This window comes from Cebus imitator, unplaced genomic scaffold (assembly GCF_001604975.1).
Source record: "Cebus imitator isolate Cc_AM_T3 unplaced genomic scaffold, Cebus_imitator-1.0 Scaffold144, whole genome shotgun sequence".
NCBI classification, from domain to species: domain Eukaryota; kingdom Metazoa; phylum Chordata; class Mammalia; order Primates; family Cebidae; genus Cebus; species Cebus imitator.
Window position 1 is genome coordinate 1306665 of NW_016107459.1, and position 5498 is coordinate 1312162.

The following is a 5498-nucleotide window of genomic DNA, read 5'->3' on the forward strand; positions in this document are numbered from 1 at the left end:
TGACTTTCAGGCAGACTTTTAATTTTAGTACAATTTAAAATAAAATGTCATTAACATTAATATAATTCTAATATACTGAATAATTCTCTGGAATTTATCTTTTATATTTTTTCCTTTTAAATTAGATGAAAATCTCCAGGTAAAAAGAGATTTACAGTTTATAATGGTAAAGACGCTACTACTTTAGAATCAAAGCCAAATCAATATTACTTAATAATTCAGGGAAATTTTAGATAAAATCACTAGATAAAGGTAAACTGATATTCTTATCTAGTCATAAAATTATTTTTGAATTGCAAATGAACAACTATGCATGGCTAATTTAGAAAGAAAAACATTTTTAACAGAATTTTTATAGCTCTTAACTGAGTTTCTAAATCAAGGATTTAGAGATGAGGTATCATAAAAAATAGTAAGATTTTAAAGCTCTTGGAATTACACAGGATACAAATAAAGATTCTAACAGTATTTAATTATTGTCTCAAACTTTATTACTTAATGAAACACTTTCCATATACTGCTTAAAAGACACAATTACTTTTTTAAATCCTTTTTTCTCATTAAATTTTTTTTGTTTTGTTTTTCAATTGAGCTGAAATACTTTAATTACTTTTTATTTACTGCTTCCAGAAACCTAACAGGTACAGGAATAGATTGATGATATCCAAGTAGAGGCTGATGGCAGCTAATAGGTACTCTTCAGGCGACAGTTTATGCCTCAGTGAATATGTGTCATAGATGATGAATCCACAAAAAAGAAGGGCTTCTGCAGCAGCTAAGACCAACTCCATTGTCTCACTATAAAAAAATAACTTCAAGAATCCTGATAGGCACAAAATCTACAAAAGAGCAAACAGCCCTGCTCCAAATTTGCTGAAATCCCTCTTAGATTGTAGAGTATACACAGTCAAACTAAAAATTCCTGCAGTAGTCAGCATGGAAGCTTGCAGAATAATACATACATCATAGAAAGTAACAACAACTGCCACAGTCAGAGCTTCGACAGTGTAAATCCAAAAAGCAGGTACAGGTTAAGGGGATACTTATGTCTGTTTAAAGTCAATGCAAAAATCAAACCCAGAGATCCAAGGGCAAGCAGGAGGGGAGATGCCACCCATTTTTCCTTTTAAGAATATTCTCTTAATCTCATTTCCTCGGAAAAGTACAATCCCTTTTTGCTCTCATTTCTAACAAGATTCCTCAAAAGAATCATCTTGCTTTCCCTAATTCCTTTTTTTTTTTTCTAGACAGAGTCTCACTCTGTCGCCCAGGCTGGAGTGCAGTGGTGCGACCTTGGCTCACTGCAACCTCTGTCTCCCAGTCTCCTAGGTTCAAGCAATTCTCCTCCCTCAGCCTCCCAAGTAGCTGAGATTATAGGTACATACCACCAAGCCTAGCAAATTTTTGTATTTTTAGTAGAGATGGGGTTTTGCTATGTTGGCCAGGCTGGTCTCGAACTTCTGATCTCAAGTGATCCACCTGCCTCAGCCTCCCAAAGTGCTGGGATTACAGGCTGCACCACTGTGCCCAGCCCTCTTTTCCCATTCTCTTTAACTCATTGTGTTTTCACTCATCACATCACAGTTAATAAACCCAATGAACAATTTTGTCCTAGAGGATTTAATTTGGTTGATTAATCTGTCCTCCCTAATATAGATTTTCCTATTGACTAAACTATTTGTTTTCTTCCTGCCTCACTGGACTCTCTTTCTCAGGTCCTTGGTTTTTTCTTCCTCTTCAATCCAACCTGAATATGTTGACCTGCCATGTGGCTCAGTCCTTGATCTTGTCTCAACAGCCAAAGCATTTATGATCTCATCCAATCTCGTCGCCTTAAATAACACAGTCCATATGCCAATGACTCAAATGTATATTTCCAGGCCTGTCTACTCTCTTGAACTTCAGACTTATTATGCATTTTATTTTATACATACACATACACATTTATAAAAGCTCTCGGTTGTCCTTTATCCTTTCTTTCATGTTGCACATCAAATGCATCTAGAAATCATGTGACCAACCTTCACAAGAACTGATCATCAGACCACTTCTCATCAGTCTCTTCTGAGATATTGCCATTTCTCACTTGAATTATTCAATAAGCTTCCTACTTTCGCCCTTGTGTCCATACAGTCTGTTCACAAAGCAACCAGAATGATCCTTTCAAAATGTAGTTCAGATCATGTTATTTCTCTCTTTGAAACCCTCGAAGGCCCCCTCCTCCATTCCACTCAGAGTTAAAGCCAAAGTCTACAGTGGCTCTCAGGGTCCTTCATCACTGGACTCCCAATACCTCTCTGACCTCCTCTTCTGTCCTCCCGTCCCTTACCACACTGTAGGCACATTGGCACCCTTGAACAGGCGAGCTGAGCTTCCACATTAGGGCCTTTGCATTGGCAATTTCCTTTACCTGGAATAGTCTTCTCCCTTTTTGCCTCATCCCTTCCCCTCTTTTAAGGCATTTATCAGATCTTATTAATACTACAAACCACCTAACCCTCTCCCACTGCCTTTGCATTCCTGACTTCCTTTTTCCTATTCTATTTTTTCCTGTGCCATAGCACATATCACTTTCTAACATACTATTTAATTTATTTTGCTTATTTTCTGTTTCTTCTCACTAGACTGTAAGCTTTTTGAAGGCAGGATCTTGGTTTTATTTTGTTTACTGATGTATTCCAAGAACGTAGAATTGTACCTGTCTATGGAGGGTGCATAAGAAATATTTGTCTTATAAATGAATGAAAAATCCTTTAGGGAATAGGCAAGCAAATAATTTTGAAAACTACAAATAGGAATGATTTCCAATTTCATAAGGGAACTGTAAGTTCAAGTGACACATGTCTAATGAAAATCTTCTAACAGCAAATTTTGGTTTTGATTTTTTTAATTTAAAAATATTCAAATTGGAAACTAAGTCAATTTTTTGAAATGTATTTCTGAATGAACACTCAAAGATGCAAATTATTTTTTTATTCAGAGCAATGAGGAACCATCACAACCAACTTAAAATAGAACATTTTCTGTGTGTCATCTTTTGGAAGAGAACAGAGAACTAGATTGGGAAGTTTTATACTATGAGGTTATATATACATATATATATGTAAAATTTTTTTAATCAAGAATTGATTTATTAGGCTGAACATGCTGTCTCATACCTATAATCCCAGCCTACTGGGAGGGCAAGATGAGCAGATCACTTGAATCCAGGAGTTTGAGACCAGCCTGGGCAACATGGTACAACCCAGTTTCTATAAAAAATACAAAAATTATCCAGGTGTGGTGGCAGGACCCTGTAGTCCCAGCTACTCAGAGGACCAAGGTGGAAGGATCACTTGAGCCTGGGAGGTTGAGGCTGCAGTGAACCAAGATCATGCCACTGTACTTCAGCCTGGGTGACAGAGTGAGAGACCCTGTCTCAAAAAGAGAAATAAAAGAATTGACTTTATTGCCTTAGTTTTTTACATGCCAATCCTTACTAAGTATTTCTTCATTAACTGTAAATTTTAGTACAGTCAAGAGCCAATGTACTACCTCTTTTTTTTTTTTAAAGCTTCCTTCCAAATAGCTAAATTTAGTCATTAGAAAATCAACTGGAAAACACCTTCGGAATAATAAAATAAGACACAGAATGGCTCTGAGAAAAAAGCATCCTGTGAGACAAGCCTAACTTTTTTGGAGACCAGAATGACAGAACTGGTTAGAATAGATAGTTTATCTTACCTTGAATTAGGATCACTACAGGAATGAAAATTATGACCCCAAAAAAGTGCAGTTTAGCATGTTTGTGGCAGCCCCTTCTTTCAGTCAGTTTCTGGTCAAGACTGTAAGCAAATTTTCGCCACATATCGCTTTTTCTGGTGATAGGAAAATTTTTTTTTTTGGTGGCGATAGCTCATAACCATGGTTTGGAGGCATGCAAAAGGAGTGAGATATGCCTACCAAGCTATGCTGCCTACCGCACTAAGCCAAGTGACACAAGCTCACAGTGAGCCATTTCTGACCTGTGTACAATGGCAAAGCAAATGATGCTACAGGAACAAACCCAGTGCAGCTGCCATGCAAATCAACACCACCCACAGACCGTGTATGTGTGTTGCCCATAAATATTGCCTAGCTAATGTTACTGCTCAGTAGAAATATTTTCCTAGGAAAAAGAAGCAGTCATCAAAGGTAACATTGACATGGAAGCCGAATATTTTCTAGGGTCTGTGTTGAATAAGCTGCTTTTCTCATACTATATTTGATAATCACATGAATGGAATGTAGAGCCTATAAATTTAAGTCATAGGTAACTTCAAATAAAAGAATAAGGTATTTGCACTGTGAAATGGGTATTTGGCTTAGTCAGAAAAAAATAGAATTCAGTTTAATTCAATTTCACAATAAGATTTATGTTCCTAAAGTGACACAAATACGGAAGAAGAAGAAAACACATATATTTAAGTTGAAGAATGTGTGACTTAGCTATAAAGAAACCAGCATGAAGAAGACAGATAATGATATATTAGAAATACATTATATTATTTAAAGGTGGTTACAGTATTTCTTATGGACATAGATGTAGCAGAGAAAATAAATTACTCTCAACTCTGGTACAAATATCAAAGTGTCTTGTACACCATTTATCAGAAACATGAAAAATGTAGAATTTTCAGGTGTGAATTAAAATGATTAAGGGTTTGAAAATAGGTGATTTGGAGACAGGCTAAATGAATGGGATTATTATCCAGTAAAGAGAAGACTGTGGAATGACCTCAGCCATCTAAATTATAAAGAATTAGTATGCAGAATTAGTATGCTGTTCTCCATCTCCACTGAGGACTAAACCAAAGGAAACAGATCTAAACTTTGGCTTCTGGGATTTAAGTTAAATATGAAGAATAGTTTCCCGACATCAAGGGTTGTAATATACTGAACAGACTCCTGAGAGGTAATGTAGAATCTCCTTCGCTGGTTATCTCTTAAGAACATGAAGTGCTTTACCATCTGCTGGCAATGAGCTCACTGCAGAGCTGCAGAGTAACAGAGGGCTATAATTCAAATAAGCTACAACTCAAACTCTTGTGTTTATGAGTCAATAAGTGTGATCAGATATAGTATTTCCACCCAAGTAGATTTCCATGGTGGTGGTTGTGTTTTTTATATATTTTTCTGAGAAAGTCTTAGTGGTTGAGAATTTTACTCACTTCAATACATTTTTCTTCCAAAGGTTAAAACAATACCCATATTTCATTTTAAAATAAATGTGGCTCATTTTTACTGGTCTCTGAAATTTGTTAAACTTTGTAGGATTTTTAGACATAATTAAATATTGCCTTGTTCCTCACTCAAAAGATGTTAGGGGAGCTGCAGTTTTTTCCTCATCATTTTTTATCAGCCTATAGATAGAGTACTATTTCTAGAACCTGGATCAGTATATTTTTGTAAGGTGAAAATATTTCAACTGCCAATAAAACCCAGGCTTGAGACTGACTCCCAGCAATAAGAACCACAGT

General features: G+C 36.0%; 1 pseudogene; it reads right to left on the minus strand.

The window, feature by feature from the left end:
* Nucleotides 1–606: 606 nt before the first annotated feature.
* LOC108313826 overlaps nt 607–5498 on the minus strand; it is a 75212-nt pseudogene continuing 70320 nt past the window's right edge.